At 40.7% G+C, this 22022-nt stretch overlaps 1 protein-coding gene across 3 annotated transcripts in view; it reads left to right on the top strand.

Annotated features, from left to right (window-relative positions):
- The window catches only part of LOC122553578 (SERTA domain-containing protein 2-like), a 58010-nt gene that overhangs the window by 609 nt on the left and 35379 nt on the right, over nt 1-22022 (top strand). Inside the window, exon 2 of one of the 3 annotated variants that reach the window (XR_006312766.2) lies at nt 11726-13264. The exons of the other annotated variants lie outside the window; for them this stretch is intronic. The gene's annotated coding sequence lies outside the window, so the exon portion shown is untranslated. Of the gene's footprint in view, nt 1-11725; nt 13265-22022 lie in introns of those variants that run through there. 3 annotated transcript variants of the gene reach the window in all.

Below are 22022 nucleotides of genomic sequence, written 5' to 3'. Positions count from 1 at the left end.
TCATTTCAGATTCCAGTACCAAGGTTAACACGAAGACTTCATTCAGGAAGCTAATTTGTCGAACCTTTTACACAGTACAATTGCTTGCAAAGTGCTGGAGCCGTTGAAAATCGGTATGATCGGCGGGGAAGGGAGCAGTTGTAAACTGGTACCGGCCTTCGAAACTACGAGCGTAAACGAGCTTCATTTTAAAATTCCTAATACTTAATGAGACGCACTTATTCTCTTGCAAATTGTGAACTTTTTTTTAGTTAAACTCTGGCATCTTCTAACATTGTGTTGCTTTTCCAGCCCATCCGACTCCGAAGTGGTTTGGGAGAGAACTAGTTGTTCCGCTTGATTTGATGTACGGGTTTGCCAGAATGACAGTTTGGCGGATACATGAGTTTGATGTTCAATGTCTCAGAAAAGATTGCCACTTCTCCACAAATTCAAGAAAGAATTCGGGGCAAAACGGGGTCTGGGAAGTGTGGGGGTTGTTTTCTTGACCGATTGTGGGGGGAAAAAAAGCCCATACATCATAAAATACAGAAATGTAAAACAAGTCAATATAATCCCGGAAGGATTCTATTTGATCCTAGTCTTTCTTGAATAAATTACTCTCAACCAGAGAACAGTGCTGGGACTCTGGTATTTGACTAGGTGTTTGCCATGCATAGGGATTTCAAACTGTCTCTTGGTAAAAGGGAAAGCAACCTTGTTGGAAAAGACGTTAAAATACTAATTTTAATTTCTTACGGGGTACATTGTTTTCTAATATACTTTAATGCACAATTGTTTTCGGTGGGAGTCTCTGGGCCTGTGTCTCGCACAAAATGAACCTTGTTTTAACTTTCTTGTCAGGATTTTTCAAATACATTGCTGTTGTGAAGACTAGATTAGTAGAGACGATGTCCCAATTAGACTGGTGGATTCCTCTTGTGTCGGTGGGGGTGGGGTGAGGGGTGGAGATTTAACTGGAATTAAGTTTTTAAAAACAGGGCAATTGACTGCGAGGAGGGGCTGTAGGAGGCGGAGTTCAGAAAAAGCTGAAAGTAAACTAAGACGTCCCTCTGAAGGGCGTGTAAATTTTGTTATGCAACGACAACTTGTATCAATGGCATAAGTAAAACTAATTATGACATCTGTATCTATTCTGTAACTCAAGTATTGTATGAATCTTGACTCATTGGGAATTTAGATTGTCTGTCTATGGTGGACTTATAACAATAAAGGAGCACAGGTAATCAAGGAATTAGTCATAGAGATGTACGGCACAGAAACAGACCCTTTGGTCCAAGTAGTCCATGCCGACCAAATATCCTAAATAAATCTAGTTCCATTTGCCTCTCTAAACCCTTCCTATTCATATACCCATCCAAATGCTTTTTAAATGTAATTCTACCAGCCTCCTCCACTTCCTCTGGCAGTTCATTTTATACACTCGCCACCTTCTGCGTGAAAAAGTTGCCCCTGAGGTCCCTTTTAATTTTTTTCACCTCTCGCCCTAAACCTATGCTGTCTAGTTCTGGACTCTCCCACCCCAGAAAAAAGACCTTGTTTATTTACCCTGTCATGATTTTATAAGGTCACCCCTCAGCCTCTGAAGCTCGAGAGAGAACAGCCCCAGTCTATTCAGACTCTTCCTGCAGCTGAAACCCTCCAACCCTGGCAACATCCTTGTAAATCTTTCATGTTTCACAACATCCTTCCTATAGCAAGGAGACCAGAATCATCAGCTGATGGTGGGAAATAGAGTGACAGGTGCTGTTTTGATAGTCACTGCAATGATGTGTAGGTTAGTTTTGTTAATGTTTTAATATTTTGATATTTTCATTAAAATGAATGTTTCTTCAGGAACATTATGATATATCAGCCTTTTGGATTAGGTGGAAATCAGGTGTGATTCATCTGTACTCTGTGACCAAGTGTCATGTTGAGGTTTGTCTCCTGTGTTCAATCTTCTTGAAAAGGTGATCTTAAAATCAAGCTGACAAAGACTAGGAACACTTTGGAGTTGGATCCTTCATAAAAAATAAAAAAAACCCTTGAATATCACTACTGTTAATTTCCTAAAGCTATAGATTTATGTAAACCATTTTGTAAGTGCTGCAACTGCCAACTTTTAATGCAAATTTTAAATGCAAGTCATGGTTAAAAGACTTCACTCTTTCACAGCCTATTAAAAAGGTCATTATACATGGCATGTACCTGCATTGAAATATGCATCAGTACAAAATTGGTACTCCATTAACTTTTTTTCTTGGCTCAAATATCATTTTAGCCTTACAGTTTATCTGGGAGTTCACAAGTGGAACACACATAGTGCTCATAATACTTTCATAGAGTCATAGAGATGTACAGCACGTAAACAGATAGCCGCAGAAATGTCAGTTTGTATCTCTGATGAGAGAGTCCCCTATCACAATTGATGGCTTGGAACCCAATGTACCCCTGATTACATTAGAGCCATTCTTGGTACGAGAAACTTGGCTGTTCATGCTGCATTCTCCTGAGAATCCATCACTGTCTACATTTTCCAAAACAGCATATTTATTTGAGATGAGAATAGCCACAGGAGATTCCTGCACTACTTGCTTACTCCTCCTACCTTTCCTGGAGTTACCCAGTCTACCTGATTGTATCTGCGGTTTTTCTCCCTTGCTATAACTGCCAGCCATCACACCCCCAGCTCCTGTAAATTCCTTATTGTCTCTAACTGCTGCTCCAATTGATCCATGCAATATAATAGGATTTGCAATCAAAGACACCTTCTGCAGACACTTCCTTCATCACTAACAAGTAACTCTTCCTAAACTCCCATATCCAGCAGAAAGATCACATCACTCTACTAAAGGCTATCTTTGCTCCTTCGCAATCTATAGACCCAGAAAATAATCCTCTTAAAAAAAAATGCTCCAGGCTAACTTAATAGTTATGGCTAATATTTTTAAACTTTAATCAAGAGACAGATCTCAGTAAAACATATAGTCAAGAAAGAAGGCACTCTACTTACTATTGTAGATTTACAGCAAGGCTACACTTAAAAACAATGCACTTATCTGTTCCTGTGCTGTGAGCTCTCCCACAGAGGTTCCTCCAAGGTCAGCTGTGAATTTCACTGTTTGTTAATTTTTCTTAGATGCACTCTGATGTCCAGAGATACTTGAACTCAAACAGCAAAGACAGTAACTGTTCAGAGTCACTGCTGTGTCAGAAAGCAGTGTAGGTTTTTTCTGACTGTGTGGTTAATGCCTTTGTATGTTTCCTCCTTTTTAAAGTGCCATTATTTTTATATTTTGTCCCCCAAAGTTCCAAATCAATGTAACAGTATATAAAACAGTAATAGTTGCTCCTAGTATTTGAGGAAATCTCCTCCAGCACCTAAAGTACCTCAAAAATGGAGCAGCTCTTACAGCCACAATTTTTACCCATCCTCCATCTGAATTACCCAGAACCTAATCAGCTGCACAAAACCACTTTTGTGAATTCGTTGGTTATAGACAATCTTTAAATCTGTTACTACACCATGATCTGTTGGTATTTTTATGTCCAATGTAAGAGTGGTATTTTTATGTACAATGTAAGAGTGTACATAAGGTCTACTGTTGCATTTAGGATTCTGCATGGATAAATTAGGATGGACCATGTTGTTCAGTTAATTTCTTGATACAGTCAACTGGTGAAGAAGACCAGAATTAATTCTTTACTCAGTTTTAGATTTATTCACAAAGTGAGGCATTACACTTGCATAGCTCCTAACTCTGCAACCCACCACCAGTGTCGAAATGTATCCCTTGATACTCATTTAAATACCAATAAAAGTTTTTAAACAAATCAGGTGTGTGAAGCTGAAATATAACCAAAATGTGAGGAATAGCCCGTTTTACATAATGTAAAAGAGGCTGCCACCTTTTACAACTCTTTGAAGAAGAGTTCATATTTGGATATTTGTTGTACACCTCCAGAGCAGGGGAATTAAACCGAAACCTCTCACCTAGAGATAGGGTTACCTAAAACCCTCAAAACATTTTACTCAGCCTTTTTACAGTTACTACAATGTGTCTCTGCAACAGGTGGGACTTGCCCATAGGTAGGGACACTTCTACCTTGCCTCAAAGGTAAGTACATCTCTTTAATATACCTGCAATTATTACCGAATGAATACCCTCCTGACCTGTATGCACTTACAATAAATTAATTTATACATCTTTATGGCATCTTATGATCAAGGAGCATATGGCATCAACAAAGCTAAATTAACAAAGTAAGTTGAAATTCTTTGGCACAGAAACAGAGTTTTAGAGTCATAGAGATGTACAGCATGGAAGCAGGACCTTCGGTCCAACTCGTCTCTGCCAACCAGATATCCTAACTTAATCTAGTCCCATTTGTCAGCACTTTGCCCATATCCCTTTAAGCCTTTCCTATTCATATACCCATCCAGATGCCTTTTAAATTCTGCAATTGTACCAGCCTCCACCAATACTTTTGGCAGCCCGTTCCATACACTCACCACCCTCTGCGTGAAGAAGTTGCTCTTTGGGTTCCTTTTAATCTTTCCCCTCTCATCCTAAACCTATGCCCTCTAGTTCTGGAGTCCCCCACCCCAGGGAAAACACCTCGCCTTTTGAGAAACACCGTATCGTTGAGAGAAACAAAAGTTAACATTTTAAGTCTGGTGACTGTGTTTGTCAGAACCTGAGAGATTTTGACGAAACCTTAAGTATTTTTCTCTCCACTGGTACTGCCAGACCTGCAGTGTTTCTCCAGCACTCTGTTTGGATTCACATTCCAGCAACCATCCATTTCAGTGTGAAATTCATTGGGATGCTTGAGTTTGTGAAAAGGAGCTATGTAAGTTCAAGTTCTTTTACATTTATTTTCTTTCATTGCCAGAGAACTGTTCCCTGGTTAAACAAGTGACAGATTTTTAATTTGAATTATGGAATGCGCTAATATAAAGAATTAGTGAAGCTATTTGCATTCATTAAAGTGGCTCAGTGACATGCAGATAAAGTGGAATCTGATAAGTGGTGCGGGGGATGTAATTCAAGATCTAAATTTTGGAGACAATTGAAACATCTCCCAGCATTTCCATATACCTAATCCTTGATGGTGAAAATGTTGATTTAGTTTACTAATGTAATGAACACTGCAGATAAATGTAAACTGGTAGTTTAAGTTATTTATTTCTTAAGCTTTTCTATAAGTTTAGCTAATGCTCTCGATAATGTAACCAGTTTTAGATGCTTTCCTGAAATGGTAAAATAAACCACACCAGAAATTGGTTCTTTGATACACTTGTGTATATATATTTTGATAAACTAAAGAGATAGTCGCAGAACTGTAAGAGTTGTAGAATGTTACAGTACTAGAATGTGTGTGGTGACCAGTGGTCGTGTTTACCACATCAGTTTTTCTCCTTTTTCAACTATGAAATCTAATCCCATTCTCAATTCCCATATCATTTAATATTTCTGTTTCGTAAACAAAATTATTTAATTTTCTTAACAGGCTCTGCTTCAGTGATAGTTTATGGTGGAGAATTCTACATTCTTGCATGCTTTGTTCAAAGACATTCTTTTCAAATATTTTCTCCATCTTGTGGTTAGCTTAAATTTCTGCATTCACACTGTAATTTTACTAACCGGCGGAAAATAATCACACTGTTTACCTTTCATAATCTTCAGCACCTCCATCAGGTGAACCCTGAAACTTTCATGCTGTAGTTGAGTTAAACTGGTCCTCGAAGAACGAAAGCCTGTTCTCTTAGCCCTGAAAAGACTTGCATTCAATTAGCACCTTTCACATCCTCACAGATTCATAAGTATTTGACAGCCATTAAAAACTTTTTTTAGTTGTGTTGGTTGAAGGATTAACATCAGTCATATCATTGGAGAAAACTACCTCGCTCTTCCTTGAATATCACCATGAAATTTTTTACATAGACTTAAGTAACTAGACAGGGACATGGTTTAATGTTTCAATCTGAAAGACAACACAACCCTCCCTTGGGACAACACTGAAGTGTCCGTTTGAAATTTGTGTTAAGGTTTCTTTATTTGGACTTAAGTTTGCCACCATCCGATTCAAAACTGAAAGTACCTATACTGTGCTAAATGGGATAGTATTTGAACAGATCTAACGACTCAAGCTGGCATCCATGTGGTTGTTCTCAACTATAATCTAACCTATTACAAAATATGTCCTTTACTTTATCAATACTAAGAAGCTGTGAAATCAACCCTGGCTCAATAAAGAGTGCAAGAGAGCATTCCAGAAACAACACCAGGCACACAAAAATATAAGATGTCAACTTGATAAAGCTACAACATAGTACTACATACATGTCAAACAGTTGAAGTAGCATACAGAAGACAGGGGCTAAGCAATCCCATAGCCAAAGGATCAGTCTAAGTTCTGCAGTTCTGTCTCAGTGTTGTGAATCGTGGTGGATAATTAAAGAACTGACAGAAGGTGGAGACTGCACACATTTGACCACATTCAGCCAGAAGTGCCAAATAGATAACCAGTTTCTGCATTCTCCTGAGACATCTAGTATCACAGAGGACTCTCTTCAAGCAATCTGATTTACTCTGTGTAATATCGAGAAACCATTGAAGGCATGGGATATTGTAAAGGTTATGTACCCAGACAGTGTCAGAAATAGTCCTGAAAACTTGATGTCCAGAACCAGCCACTTTTCTAGCCAAGGTGTTCCAATAAAGCTACAACACTGACATCAACCCTACAATATGGGTATCCTATCCCCAAAAAGCAGGATAATTCCAACCCAGCCAGTTAAACCCCATCAGTCTGCTCTTGATCAGCCACAAAGTGATGGAGGGGTCTTTTAATAGTGCTATCTGGTATAACTTACAAAGGAAAATCTTGCTCACTGACACTCTGTTTGGGTTTTACTAGTCTCTCTCTGCTGCTGACCTCATCACAGCTTTGATCCAAAAGAACCGAATTTCAGAGGTGAGATGAGAGTGACTGCCCTTGACATCAAGGCTGCATTTGACTCTGTGCAACGTTAAGGAGCCATAGCAGCACTGCATTCAAGAGGAATCTGAGGAAAAAATGCTTGACTCATTGGATTCATATTTGGTTCAAAGTAAAATGGTTGTTGGTGGTCAATCATCTCAACCACAGGATAGCACTGCAGGGGTTCCTCAGAATAGTCCCTTAGGTTCAACCACCTTTATATGCTTCATCAATAATCTTCTCTCCATCGTAAGGCCAGGAGTGGGGATTAAACAATGTTCAGCATTATTCACAACTCCTCAAGTACCGAAGCAGTCTGTGTCCATGTGCAACAAAACCTGATGAAGCTATAACACTGTACTACAAACAGACTTAGGCTGATAACTGACAAGTAACATTTGTGCCACGGATGTGGCAGGCAATCAGTATCTCCAACAAGAGAGAACCTAACCATTGTTCCATGACATTTTAATGGCATTAGTATTGCAGAATACTTCACTATCAACATTCTGGGGCTTACCATTGACCAGAAACTGACCAGACCAGCTACTAAAATACTGTGGCTAGAAACTCTGGGGATTCATAAGGTGGGTTTTTCCACAATGCCTGTCACCATCTACGAGGGACAAATCCAGGTGGAATATGGTCTATTTGCCTGTTATGGTACAGTGCCACCAACTCCAGAAAGCTCAGCACCATCAAGGAGAATGCAACCCATTTGATTGACATCCCGTCCATCACCTTCCACCCTCACTACTTTCACCATTAATGCATTGTAGCAGCAATGCATACCATCTGCATGATGCATAATAGAACCTTTGAAATTATTGGCCTGACTGTATAGAAGGACATGGACAGCAGAAGCATGAGAACATCATTACTGGCAAGTTCCCCTCAAATCAACATCAACAAGTTTCCTGACTTGGAAACAAGTCGCCTTTCCTTCACTGCCGACAGGTGTAAATCCTGGAATTGCCATTCAAATAGCACAGTAGGTGTCTGAGCATGCAAGGACTGCAGTAGTTGAAGAAGGTGGTTCCCACCACACTTTCAAAGGCACTTAGAATTAAGCAACAACTACTGACCTAGCCTGTGACACCTACATCCTGTAATTGAATAAAAGAAGCACCCTGCCATCTGCAAAATCATACTTCAGACTTCCTAAATATATGACATCATCAGAATTGGAACTCCAATCATAGCACAATTTATACAAAAGAACATTTCTTTTAGAAACCGTGAATGAAAGAGTGTCTCTCATAGCTCATTTGTCACACTCTTGCCTCTGCGGCAGGAAATGATAAAATTAAGTTCCTTCCAGAAAGTTGAGCACAAAACATAGGCTGACACTGATGGGCTACTGTGTTGTCAAAGATGCCATCCTTTGGGTGAAATAATAAACCAGGGTCCTGCTTAGCCCCTCAGGTGGATGTAAAAGATCAGAAGACACAGGTTTAAAGAAGAACTGGAAAGTTAGTCCTTGTATGCCCCAATTAACATCATTAAAATAGATTATCTGCGTCATTATTACTTTGCTGTAATGCTGGGGCTTGTTGTCTGCAAATTGGTTACTGTGTTACCTATATTTTAACTATGATTGCACTTCATATGCTGAAAAACACATTGAAGTCATCAAATAAATGCATGATTTTGAGTTTTTAATCTTGGAGTACAGATTTTTAGAAAAACCTGGCTTAAAACCTGCTGTTAAACTTCAGTGTATTCTATAATTTAGCCCACTTTATTCATTTTTGAATTTTTCCCAAGCATTGTTTATACTTTGGAATAATCAGTAAACCAGCAACCTGAGTGAAGGTTTCCTTTCCAAATTTTTACCATTTACTTAAGTTTAAAAAATAGTTGAGATATAAACCTGCCACACTGTGCACTATGTATGATGGTAAACATGCAGACTTTTCAAAATTCATTTTTGTCAATTTATCATCTGGTGGGGAAAAAGGAGCTTCAGTCAAGCGAAATACAACCAAAGGGGAGAGGAAGACTGGATGATAACAGCAGCATGCCTTTTCCCCCTAATATAAACAAACAAAATTAATCAGGAATCCATTTGCACAACAAACAGTCAGCTTCACAAGAAGAAAATGGTGCTGCTCAATGTTTAGACTGTTGCCAATTTCAGGACCACTGACAAATGTGGTACAACACAGATGGGGAGAGGGGTGTTGTTGGTATTGGTAAATAGCTACAGAATTCAGGACAGATTTTCCCAGTAACACAGACACAGGACACTGTCAATAATTTGCCTAATATTTATCACACAGAAATTTTAAGTTAAAGGTGACATGTTTCCTAAATGCTCAAAACAAACTTCAGGTTATTAATTCAAATGATTTGCTTTGTGAGGAACATAAACTTTCCTGTGATTCAGAGAAAACTTCTTAGTGAACCAAAATGACAATCTGTATTCTGTTACACAAATGTTACAATATCCTTGCTCCTTTTCCCATCTTATGTGAGTGCAGCTAAAATACACCAAAGTACAACATCACTTCAATTATCTGCTCATTGTAACTAGTATTTGCAAGTGTGTGCAAGCTAGACAGATCAAAGATGGGTGTTTCATCTTCAGGCCTGCAATTTTGTACCTCTCATGGACATAAATTCCATGATGAAGAAATGAAATATATGTTCCATTTATTCAAAACTGGAATTGTAAGTTCAACTCCGTAACAGTGATAATGGAACTATCATTGATTGTCCTAAAAATCCACCCCTCAGGTGGTTCACTAATGTTCCTCAGGGTAGGAAATCTTGCCATTCTTATCTAGCCTGACCTACTTGACTGCAAACCAACAGCTTTCTGAAGTGAGCCATTCAGATAGGGCAATTGGGAATGAGCGGTAATTGCTGCCCTCACCAACAACATGGGATGCTGTGTACAACCCAGGTTTTATTGCCCATACCCAACTGCTCTTAAGGTGGTGGTAATCTTGAACTGCTGCAGTCCTTTGGGTGTAAGGACACCCCCAATACTATTAGGAAGCAATACCATACGACTGAGATGATTGGCTTCCAAAAACCACAATCATCTTCCTATCTACTTGAAATGACCTCAACCAGTGTAGTGTTTTGCCCCGAATTCCTATAGACTCCAATTTTGCCAATACTCCTCTAATGTAGTCAAATATTGCTGAAAAGATTGTGTCTGTTCATTTGTCTGTATTTTTAATTTGGACTGAAGTGGGGAAAGGATAGTCTTTAAACCAAGGATTGTGGAGGGAATTTGTGCATTTTTCAAAAGCATGTTACTGAAGCTTATTGTAAATTGTGTTTACATGGTTGCTTTGTTCAGTGAGGGAGACTTTGTTTGTTTGTTTGCTTGCAGACAGGTCAGTATCAGGAAGTGTGTACAAAGTGAGATACAGCCAGCAACCGGTAGTTTATTGGTTGTTGACCAGTTGTGGATGAGCAAGGCCATCAGCTTGGCAACAGCTATCTATTGGCTTCTGGGTAGCTCAACAGCTTTGGCTGTACACAAAACTGGTGGAAGCCTTTAGACCTCTAGAAGGGGAGATGGTGTACATTTCTCTCCAATAAAATATCTAAAACTTGAAGAAAACCAGTTTACATTCCCTCACCAGTTGCTATAAGCTGTGGTTTTAACTAGTAACAAAGAGATTTTACAGATGATGTATCAACTGTCTGTACTTCCTATGAAGAGGTGAAAAGGTATTGTGAAAGAGAAATTAAAGTTCAATAAGCAAAGGATCATCTCCGGGACACCCGCACCAATCAACCCCCCCCACCCCGTGGCCCAACATTTCAACACCCCCCTCCCATTCTGCTGAGGACATACAGGTCCTGGGCCTCCTCCACCGCCACTCCCTCACCACCCAACGTCTGGAGGAAGAACACCTCATCTTCCGTCTCGGAACACCTTCAACCCCAGGACATCAATGTGGACTTCACCAGTTTCCTCATTTCCCCCCCCCCCCCCCCACTTACCCTAGTTCCAACCTTCCAGCTCAGCACCACCCTCATGACCTGTCCTACCTGCCAATCTTCCTTCCCACCTATCTGCTCTACCCTCCCCTTTGACCTATCCCCTCCTTCCACCTATTGTACTCTTATCCACCTTGTCCCCAACCCCACCGCCCCCTCCCATTTATCTCTCCACTGAGGAGGCTCCATGCCTCATTCCTGATAAAGGGCTCTTGTCAGAAACGTCAGTATTCTTGCTCCTCAGATGCTGCCTGATCTGCTGTGCTTTTCCAGCACCACTCTAATCTTGACTGATCTCCAGCAGCTGCAGTCCCCACTTTTGCTGAAAGGATCATCTCAGCAAACCCTGTGGACTAGGGAAATTGAATTGCGTTCAGATTTCTCTCTTCATCCATAATACAATTTTTTTTTTGTCTGTCAAAAAACAAAGAAAATTACAGCACAGGAACAGGCCCTTTGGCCCTCCAAGCATGCGCTGATCCAGATTTTTTAACTAAACCTGTATATCTGTCTAGATACATCTTAAATGATGCTATTGTGTCCACCTTTACCACCTCCTCTGGCAACATGTTCCAGTCCCTCACCACCCTCTGCGTAAAGATCTTTCAACGTGTACCTCCCTTAAACTTTTTTCCCTCTCACCTTGAACTCGTGAACCCTAGTAATTGATTGCCCCACTCTGGGAAAAGGTTTCTTGTTACCCACCCTGTCTATTACCGCTCATGATTTTGTAGACCTCAACCTCCGTCTTTCTAATGAAAATAATCCTAATCTACTCAACCTCTCTTCATAGCTGTAATTATCAACAAACACATCGAGTTAGACCCCATCTACCACCCCCTGAGAAAAAGAACAGGAAATGACATCACAGGAAGTGACATTACCAACCCAAAAAAACTCGAAAGAAAGCAGGAATTATCAGCAGTGCTTCGCCCAGCGGCCCACTGAAGATGTTATCTAGTATGGTGATGAAACGTCTGGAAATGAACCTTCCAGCTCAGCAAGCAAACCTACATCCAGAACCTCAACCTGAGTTACAAATCTTCTCAAAACTCGCTGTAATTTTGTATGTTTAGGAGAGGGTTAGAGTTTAAGTGGTGGTTATATGTTGACAGTTAATACTTGCCTACCTGTGGTTAGAATCAATATATTTGTCATACATTTCTATTAAGTACAGAAATCTGGACTCCATTTTCTGTTAATATAAGTCTATCAAACAGGTGAACTGGGGAATTTTGTGTACCTTTGTAAGATGTTTAAGATTAATGACAAAGCTGGGCATAGTACGGCTTGATTTCCAGTTGATTGCCTCAGTGAGAAATGTCACTGTCCTGATGTCAGGAGTAGTCACTTCTGCCTCCCCACATAAGTTCAGATCTTTGCCCATATCAGGACCAAGGTTGTAATGATGTCAGGGATCGAGTGGCCCTCATTGAACCCAAATTGAGTATCAGTGAGTAGGTTATGATAGCTGCTTTATGTTAACAACACCTTCCTTCACTTTTGCCGATGATCATGAAGAGGTACCGTGGAGACATCTAACAGTGGAGCATTTGTTGCCAAAGGAGGGAAACATCTGCCCACATTAAGGAAGAAAGTCCTGCCTCAGAGACCAGTTGGCTAATCTGATTGGATTGCAGCTCTTTATTCCCAGCAGCATCACTGGGAAGGTTTGCCATTGCTGGGACTACATTTGGTCCCAGCAAAGATGAACCAGGATCCTGATCAAAGGTTAGAATTGGGTCTGTCAGGGGCACTAGGATGGGAGGACCTGTGAGAGGAGTGGGGCCTGATCCCAAGGCCAGGGAGGAGGCACTTGCAGCAAGCCCCCAATTAGGAAAGGTTGTCTGTAGGAGACTTGACTAGGCAAGTCTGCTGGGAATCCTCCCATCCCTGACCTATTCCCCTGGCCTGGAAATTATAGTTGAGTGGGAAATGACATTCTAAAAGGGTAGGTGGGTGGACCTAGCCCCTGTAAAATAGAAGTCAGGTGGGGATTGATAGCTGGGCAGAAAACGTGCAGATGTTTATGGCCGTCCCTCATCTCAGCCTCCAAACCCATTGGCAGGGAGCAATAAAATCTTCCCCCGACATCAAACCCTGAGTTTCTGGCCTCCCTGCAGCACAGGCTACTCCTATTATAATGGATAGATTGTCTGAGAATGAAGGAGAGGTGAACTGCTTTGAAAATATTTGGCATTTCCAAGTCCAGCTGGGTAAATGTACCACTTGAACCAGACATTAAATTGTTGAGTTGACAAAAAATTCCATGTGAAAGTGAGGACTGCAGATGCTGGAGATCAGAGCTGAAAATGTGTTGCTGGAAAAGCGCAGCAGGTCAGGCAGCATCCAAGGAGCAGGAGAAACTTCCATTCCTAAAGAAGGGCTCATGCCCGAAACGTCGATTCTCCTGCTCCTTGGATGCTGCCTGAACTGTGCTTTTCCAGCAAAAAATTCCATGTTCCAATTCAAAAGTTATTACGTCTCAGATGTGACAAAAGTAGAGGTGTATCAGTTCACTTTACTGCCCTGACTACAGAAGGATGAGAAAAATAAGCACAATATCTTATTGCTGACTGCTCAATGTGGTCATTGAGTGAGATATTTTTGGGCTGCTGCACCTGTGGAACCATGTCAACGTCTTCAAGAGCGGGAGAGAATCCGGTCGAGTCAAAAGAATGGAAAAATTACCACTAGAAAACAGTTGCCATTAAAATATGTCTCACTGACTGATATAATTTGTTGCTTCTAAAATGGGGGGAGGGTTGCTGTGCCAGTATTATCTTATTTTTTGTCTCCCTTAGAGCACTCTTGCTGGAGTGTTGTTCTACAAACATTGTCTGATATTTTGCCAAATTGGCCATGACTTGAATGTTGTCTGACACCTGAATAATTTTTAAAGAGCTGGCCAATTTTTAATCAACCTGTTTAAATGTGTTATCACACACACACTGTAAGAAGGATCTGAAGGCTTGTAGAGGGTGTGAAAGAGGTTTACCAGGTTGTTGCCTTGATTGGTATATATTAGATATAAGGAGAGTCTGGACAAACATCGATTGGTTTTACTAGAGCGTTAGAGGCTGAGGGGGTGACCTGATTGAAGTATATAAAATGATGAGAGACGTGGATAGGGTGGAAATGTCAAATACTAGGGGGCATGGGTTTAAGGTGAGAGGGGGAAATATTTAAAAGGAGCTATGTGAGGCATATTTTATAGGAGTGCATTGCCTTGGAAAGCGGTAGCAGCAGATCCAATAGCAACATTTTAAGAGCCATTTATACAGAACAGGCAGGGAACAGAAAGATCTGGACTATGTTCAGGCAGATAGGATTAGTTTACAAATTGCCTCATGTTCAGCATAGAAATAATGGGCTGAAGGGCCTGTTCCTGTACTGTACTGGCCTATGTCCCATGTATCTCAGTAGCCATCACATTCCTGAGGTGGTATCTGGACCTTCTGGTCCAGTGGTAGGGATGTTGCCACCTCTCCCACAAGACTGTAGTCTCTTGTATGCTAGTCATCCAGTAAGGATGGGGGCAGGTACTCAAGACAGCACTAACTTCGGCACCATCAGAGGTAGGTGCCACTGATGCCGATAGGAGAGCGTGAGGGAATGCCTTGAGGTGAAGGCATCTTCGTGTGACCTTGTACACGTTTTTAATTTCAAACAGGACACTGCTTTCAGGCTGACATTGTGGGGGAGTAACCCTTCCAATGGAGTGAATACCTCAGCATTCCTGCAGTCAGTGTTTGCACAGTGGCCCTGATTGACCCTGTAATTAGCCTATGCCATCTGGGAGGTCACCCACTCAATACTGGAAACCTCATTATGAGCTCAATGGAGTGAATCTACAGATACATCATAGAAGGGTATCCTCCAGCAACAGTGATAGCTGGTTCATTAATTGCCCCTCACCATTTCCCTCAATAGTGACCATCTGCCCATCCCTACGGTGGCCTGCCTGCAAGCTCTGGGATTGGGAGAGGGGGTTGGATATCTCACCTATAAAATTCTAACAGGACTGGACAAGATAGATTATGGAAGAATGTTCCTTGATGGTGGGGGAACCCAGAACCAGGGATCACAGTCCATGGATAGGTGTAAGCCATTTAGGACTGAAATGCAGAGAAATTTCTTCATCCAGAGAGTAGAAGTCACTACCATAGAAAGCAGTTGAGTAAAAGCATTATTTGATTTCAAGAAGGAGTTGGATATAGCATTTGAGATTAAAGGGATCAAAGAATACAGGACTAAAGCAGGAATAGGCCATTGAGTTGGATCTTCAGCCATGATCATAATGAGTAGCAAGCAAACTCAAAGGGCTTAATAGCCTATTCCTGCTCCTATTTTCTATGTTTCTATGGCCATTATTCTGGGAGATCATAGTGGAAGTCACCATTCCTTAAAAGAACTAGATCCCTAAAGCTGATGGTTAACTGCATTGAATTGTGTCAGACTTCAGGAATTGGCTGTAGTTAGGCTCCTTTGGATTTCCAGCCATCCACTGGGATCATCTCCACAGCCACAGACCAATTTCTACCCTGTAGCCTGACATAGATGGATTCCTTAGTTTCTTTTCTGACTTAGAAATACACTTGGCTTCAGAAAAGTACCTAATCCGTGCTTAAAAACTTCTGTGTATTGATGGAGTGTCCATTTTTTTTCTATTTATGGATCCAATATGACCCATACAAACTTTTGAGGAGAAAGTGAGGTTTGCAGATGCTGGAGATCAGAGCTGAAAATGTGTTGCTGGAAAAGCGCAGCAGGTCAGGCAGCATCCAGGGAACAGGAGAATCGACGTTTCGGGCATAAGCCCTTCTTCATACAAACTTTTGACTCATGTTCCCATTAAGTTGCAGATATTTCATGTTGATATCACTGATATGAATAGACTTTATTCTGAGTTGCCAATTATCTATAAACAATTTAAGTGATACTAAAAACATTAGTTTAAAAATGGTTTCAAAAATGAGCACATTTCTTTTCCTTTCCAATCAATATTCATATGAAATGCCCAGTTTCCATTAATGGTGATCATTTGTGCACACGTAGTTACATAATGTTTTCAAAACAGAAGCAAAGTGTGCATTGACATGAAGTTGTTTCCACAACTGAACACAGGTTAATTTTTAAATGTTTATTCTTAAGCATCAATTAATATATCCTTGGTATTGAAGGTCAAACTGTAGTAACCAAAAGATATTTGTAACCATGCACTGTATGAAGATACCATTGCCATGAAAGAAGCCTAGACTTGTTAAATCACCACTGCTTACAACAGAGCACCTTCACTGTTACTTGTGTGGGTTGGAGTGACATTTACCCACTAAAATATAATTGATTCTAGAGTCTCTTCTAAATGCCTTCAAATCACTATCTTATGTTCTCTTCTCTACTTTTGTACAACTGTATGACACATGGATTTCCAGTGAATAATTAAGTCTAACTGACCTACTTTGGTGAGGAAAAATGCTGAGAGGACATATTATAATTTTAAGATAACATATTAGCTGATCATTCTGAAGTCAGCTGATTATCAATTACATATCTCCAGATTTCAGAATAACTTAAAGTTATCTATTACTGAGAATCATGAGATCTTGGTATGTGAGTGGCTGATCAATCTGTAACATCTTCAGAGGTCCAAGCATCACAGATGCCCTCCTTCAGTCAAATTGATTCACTCCACATGATATCAAGAAGTAGTTGGAGATGCTGGATACCTTCAAAGGACATCAGCCCTGAAAATAGTCTAGCAATATTACTGAAGATGTATGGTGCAGAATTTATCACATCCCTAGCCAAGTTGTTTTTAATATGGCTACAACATTGGCATCTACTTGACAATGTGAAAAATTGACCAGGTCTGGCCTTCACACACACATCAGGACAAATCCGACCCGGTCAATTACAGCCCCATCGGTGTACTCTTGGTCGCCATTAACGTGATGGAAGGTGTCATGAGCAGTGTTATCAAGTGTCACTTCCTTAGCAATAAACTACTCACTGGCACCCAGATTGCGTTCCGGCAGGGCCACTCTGTTCAAACTTCATTTCAGCCTTGGTTTAAACATGTACAAGAAAGCTGAATTTCAGAGGTGAGAGTGACAGTCCTTGATATCAAGAAGTCCTAACAGAACTGGTCAGTGTGAAACTGGGGGAGAACTCTTCACTGGTTGGAGTCGTACCTAGGACAAAGGAAGATGGTTTTGGTTATTTGGAAATTATGGACTACAGTGGTGAAGAGGTGATAAATCAGGCCAGTCAGCAACACTCCCATCCCATGAGTTATATTTTTTTAAAAATGCAAGATTTATTGTTCAGAAGAAACTTTGATTAATACAATATACCAATCTGCTGCTCCTCGTGAGTGTACTCTAACATAAGAAAGTGCATTCTACAAGCATTAAAAAGAACTAAATTAAATAAAAGCCTTTGGACCACTTCTGTCTAATGACTATGAATAATTTGCATTAGTCAGCCCATCTCATTATACCAGGAGAAATTCCAGCACATACACTCCATGATTCTCCAAAAATAACAACTTGAGCATCAAATTTTAATGTGTTCTTACTAGATCCTGGCCTACTGCTTTCCACTGGAGATGATTCCTCCATCTTTTACCACCAGCTACAGAAACAAGTATAAATCTAATTAATGGAAAATAACAGGTTGGCAGTACGATGTTGTGTAAGTTGCAATCCGGTTGGTGTGATCAAGTTGTGGTGCACGGGTAAATTTAATAGATGCAAAGTGGAATTTCTATACCTTGTAACTTCTAGTGCTGATGTTGTTTAATATATTTTGGTGTGCTATCCACAATGGCAGTGGTTACATATACTGTACTTCCTGTAATTTGTGAAGCAGCAGTATCCAAGTATAAAGTTAAAAACCTGCTCCTTCATCGGGTGGTTGTGGAGTATAAGATCGTAAAACACAGAATTTATAGCAAAGGTTTACAGTGTGATGTAACTGAAATGATATATTGAAAAAGACCTGGATTGTTTAAGTCTCTCATCTTTTAGAATGACATGTTGGTTTCAGTTCTTTCACATGTAAGTCGCAAGACGTTTTAAAAAGTTACATTATCAAGTGAACTTTAACAATTGGTGTCATGTCAGCCCAGATAATGCATATCTGTAAAAAGGATTTACAGAATCTTACATGGATTCATGAAGTTTTTGAGCAAAGTAAAACGTAATTCTGCAAGTATAAATTCACCCCACATACTTATGTGCATGTGGGTGAGTGTGTGTGTGTGGTGGGGAGGAGTGGTGGGGTATGAATGTCTGTGAGAGTGTGTGTGTATGTGTGAGAGTTTGAGTGTAAAGGGGTATAAGTCTGTGAGAGGTTGCTTGTGTGAGTGTATATGTGAGCGTATGAGGGAGGGTCTGTGTGTATGTATGTATGTAGTGCAATAGGGTCACGTGTAGTGTGACATGAACCCCAGGTCCCGGTTGAGGCCATCCGCATGGGTAGCGAACTTGGCTATCAGCCTCTGCTCGGCTACCTTCCGTTGTTGCCTGTCCCGAAGTCCACCTTGGAGGACGGTCACCCAAAGGTCGGAGGTCAACTGTCCCAGACCGCTGAAGTGTTCTCCAACAGGGAGAGAACACTCCTGTCTGTTTAATTGTTGTGCGGTGTCCATTCATCCGTTGCCACAGCTTCTGCTTGGTCTTGCCAATGTACATGCGTCTGGGCATCCTTGCCTGCATGGGATACCACCATATATGTGGAAGGTACTCTTTCGACTCAGACAAATTTGTCTATCTCATACACTGCAGAGGCTCATAACACCCGCCACTCCCACCACAAACAATCTCTCTCTCACACACACACACACACACACACACACACACACACACACACACACACACACGTACGTTTGTGGGGTGAATTTGTACTTGCAGAATTACATTTTACTTTGTTCAAAAACTGCATGAATCCATATAAGATTCTATAAATCCGCTTTTTAGATTAGAATCAGTCTGACCATCGTGACACAGACAGTCTTACACAGGGCAGCTCCCACCTTAAATGCATTATCTGGGCTGACATGACACCAGTTGTTAAAGTTCACTTAAAGATGAGAGACTTAACAAACGATCCAGGTCTTTTTCAAGTTATAATTTCAGTTACATCACACTGTAAACCTTTGCTTTAAATTCTGTGTCTTACGATCTTATACTCAATAAACACTTGATGAAGGAACAGCGCTCCAAAAGCTAGTGCTTCCAAATAAACCTGTTGGATTATAAGCTGGTGTGCAATTTTTAACTTTTGTACACCCCAGTCCAACAGCGGCATTTCCAAATCAGTATCTAAGTATGAACATGATACATAATGAAGAAATGTACTAGTCCCAAAATTGTATGACCAAACTGGTCGGCACACATTACATAAAAGATTGTCGTCTGCTGATTCAGTTAGATTTGACCCACTAGATAAGTATAAACGATGGAATTGATGCACAGCATGCTACACAGGGATAGTGTAACTGACAAAATGTTACTTTACCTGGAATGAAATTCCATAAGATCATCAAATCATAAAACAGCTACAGAACAGGAGGTCATCATTTGGCCTGGCATGTCTGTGTCAGCTCTCTGCATGAACCGTGCATTTAGTGCCACTTCCCTACTTTTCCCTGTAGCTAAGCAAATTATTTATTTTCAGACAATGATCCAAGTCTATTTTGAAAGCCACAATTCTGCTTACACCACACTCTTACGGAGTGCAGTATAGACTCAAATGACTTCTCTCCTTTTAAACTGTTTTATTATTCCTGTGAATCTGTTCTATAACTTTCCTAATGTCTTCAAGTTCTTCTTGTAGTGTGGTGCCCAGAACTGGATGCAAAACCATTGAGCCAAACAGGTGTATTATATAGGTTTATCATAACTTGCTTGCCCATGTACTTTGTGCCATTATTTATGATGGTCAGGATCCTATATGTTTTAGAAACTGCTCTTGCAACCTCCCTTGTCACCTTCAATGATTTGTGCAGATATTCCCTCAGGTTTCTCTGCTTAGAAACCTCCTTTTGAAATTGTATGCTTTATTTTATATTGTCTGTCCCATTTCTTCTGAGCAATGTAAATCACTTCATAATTCTTTGCTTTAAATGCATCAGCTTCTTGTCTCCCACCTCCACCAATCAGTCTATGTCTTTGTAACGTTAACTTGATGCTTAAGACAATTCACAATACTTGTAGGATTTGTGTCATCGTCAAATCTTGCAATTGTGTTCTGTCCACCACAATGTTGATCATTAGTATATCTGGAAGAATAGGGGTTCTAACACAGACCACTGAGGAACTCCACTATAAATCTTGCCACAGTCTGAAAGACAAATGTTAATTCTACTTCATTTCCTGTCTCAATTTTGTATCCACGTTGCTAACTCCCTTTTATTCCACGAGTTCTAAGTTTGCACATAAATCAGTTGTGTGGCATTTTATCTAATACTGTTTGAATGTCTATATACACCACTTCAACTCTTCTCTTCACTCTCCTCTACCCTTTCTGTTACTTCATCAAAATAATTGAACAAATTGTTGCCCCTAAGAAATCTGCACTGGCTTTTCTCCGATAACCTGCAGTTGTCCAAGTCATTGTTAATTTTGTCCTGAGATCTTATTGCTAAAAGCATGTTCACCACTGAGGTTAAACTGATTTGCCTGAAGTTACTGACTTATGCTTACACTAGTTCTGTAAATAACCCCTGGGCTATGTTTTCTAAACCAGGGCCAAATTGACGACTGGTTCAATGAGAAACTTTTCAATCTTCGTAGGCTGAAGGTGATGTCCAACATCTCTCACATCACGGTACTGGACCTCTGTGCGTAGGTGATTGTTTTATTCTAGCACACACAAAAGGCCACCTCCGACCTATTTGAAGAATTTAGGAAACTATTGAGCCCTAAAGCTGAATCTGAAAACTGATAAGGTAAAGGTACTTCTCCAGCCAAAAGAGAGACACTTGAGTCATAGAGATGTACAGCATGGAAACAGACCCTTCGGTCCAACCTGTCCATGCTGACCAGATATTCCAACCCAATCTAGTCCCACCTGCCAGCACCTGGCCCATATCCCTCCAAACACTTCCTATTCATATACCCATCCAAATGCTTCTTAAATGTTGCAATTGTACCAGCCTCCACCACTTCCTCTGGCAGCTCATTCCATAAACGTACCACCCTCTGTGTGAAAAAGTTGCCCCTTAGGACTCTTTTATATCTTTCCCCTCTCACCCTAAACCTGTGCCCTCTAGTTCTGGACTCCCTGATGCCAGGGAAAAGACTTTGCCTGTTTACCCTATCCATGCCACTCATAATTTTGTAAACATTTATAAGGTCACCCCTCAGCCTCCGATGCTCCAGGAAAAACAGCCCCAGCCTGTTCAGCCTTTCCCTCTGGCTCAAATCCTCCAACTCTGGCAACATCCTTGTACATCTTTTCTGAACCCTTTCAAGTTTCACAACATCTTTCCGATAGGAAGGAGACCAGAATTGCATGCAATATTCCAACAGTGGCCTAACCAATGTCCTGTACAGCCACAACATGACCTCTCAACCCGTGTACTCCATACTCTGACCAATAAAGGAAAGCATACCAAAAGCATTCTTCACTATCCTATCTACCTGCGACTCCACTTTTAAGGAGCTATAAACCTCCACTCCAAGGTCTCTTTGTTCAGCAACACTCCCTTACCATTAAGTGTATAAGTCATGCTAAGATTTCCTTTCCCAAAATGCAGCACTTCGCATTTATCTGAATTAAACTCCATCTGCTACTTCTCAGCCCATTGGTCCATCTTGTCAAGATCTGAGTAACACTCTTCGCTGTCCACTACATCTCCAATTTTGGTGTCATCTATAAACTTACTAACTACCTCTTATGCTCGCATCCAAATCATTTATGTAAATGACAAAAAGTAGAGGGCCCAGCACTGATCCTTGTGGCACTCCACTGGTCACAGGCCTCCAATCTGAAAAACAACCCTCCACCACCACTCATGACTGATCAAAGATTATAGGTTGGGCAGTGGACACATTCCAAAGATGTCCTGAAAGCCTACATGA

The sequence above is a fragment of the Chiloscyllium plagiosum genome, unplaced genomic scaffold (genome assembly GCF_037043375.1).
Source record: "Chiloscyllium plagiosum isolate Xiang-an unplaced genomic scaffold, Cpla_swu_hap1 HiC_scaffold_8, whole genome shotgun sequence".
Lineage (NCBI taxonomy): Eukaryota > Metazoa > Chordata > Chondrichthyes > Orectolobiformes > Hemiscylliidae > Chiloscyllium > Chiloscyllium plagiosum.
The sequence above is the reverse complement of the archived record's forward strand: the minus strand, read 5'-3'. Positions and strand labels throughout refer to the sequence as shown.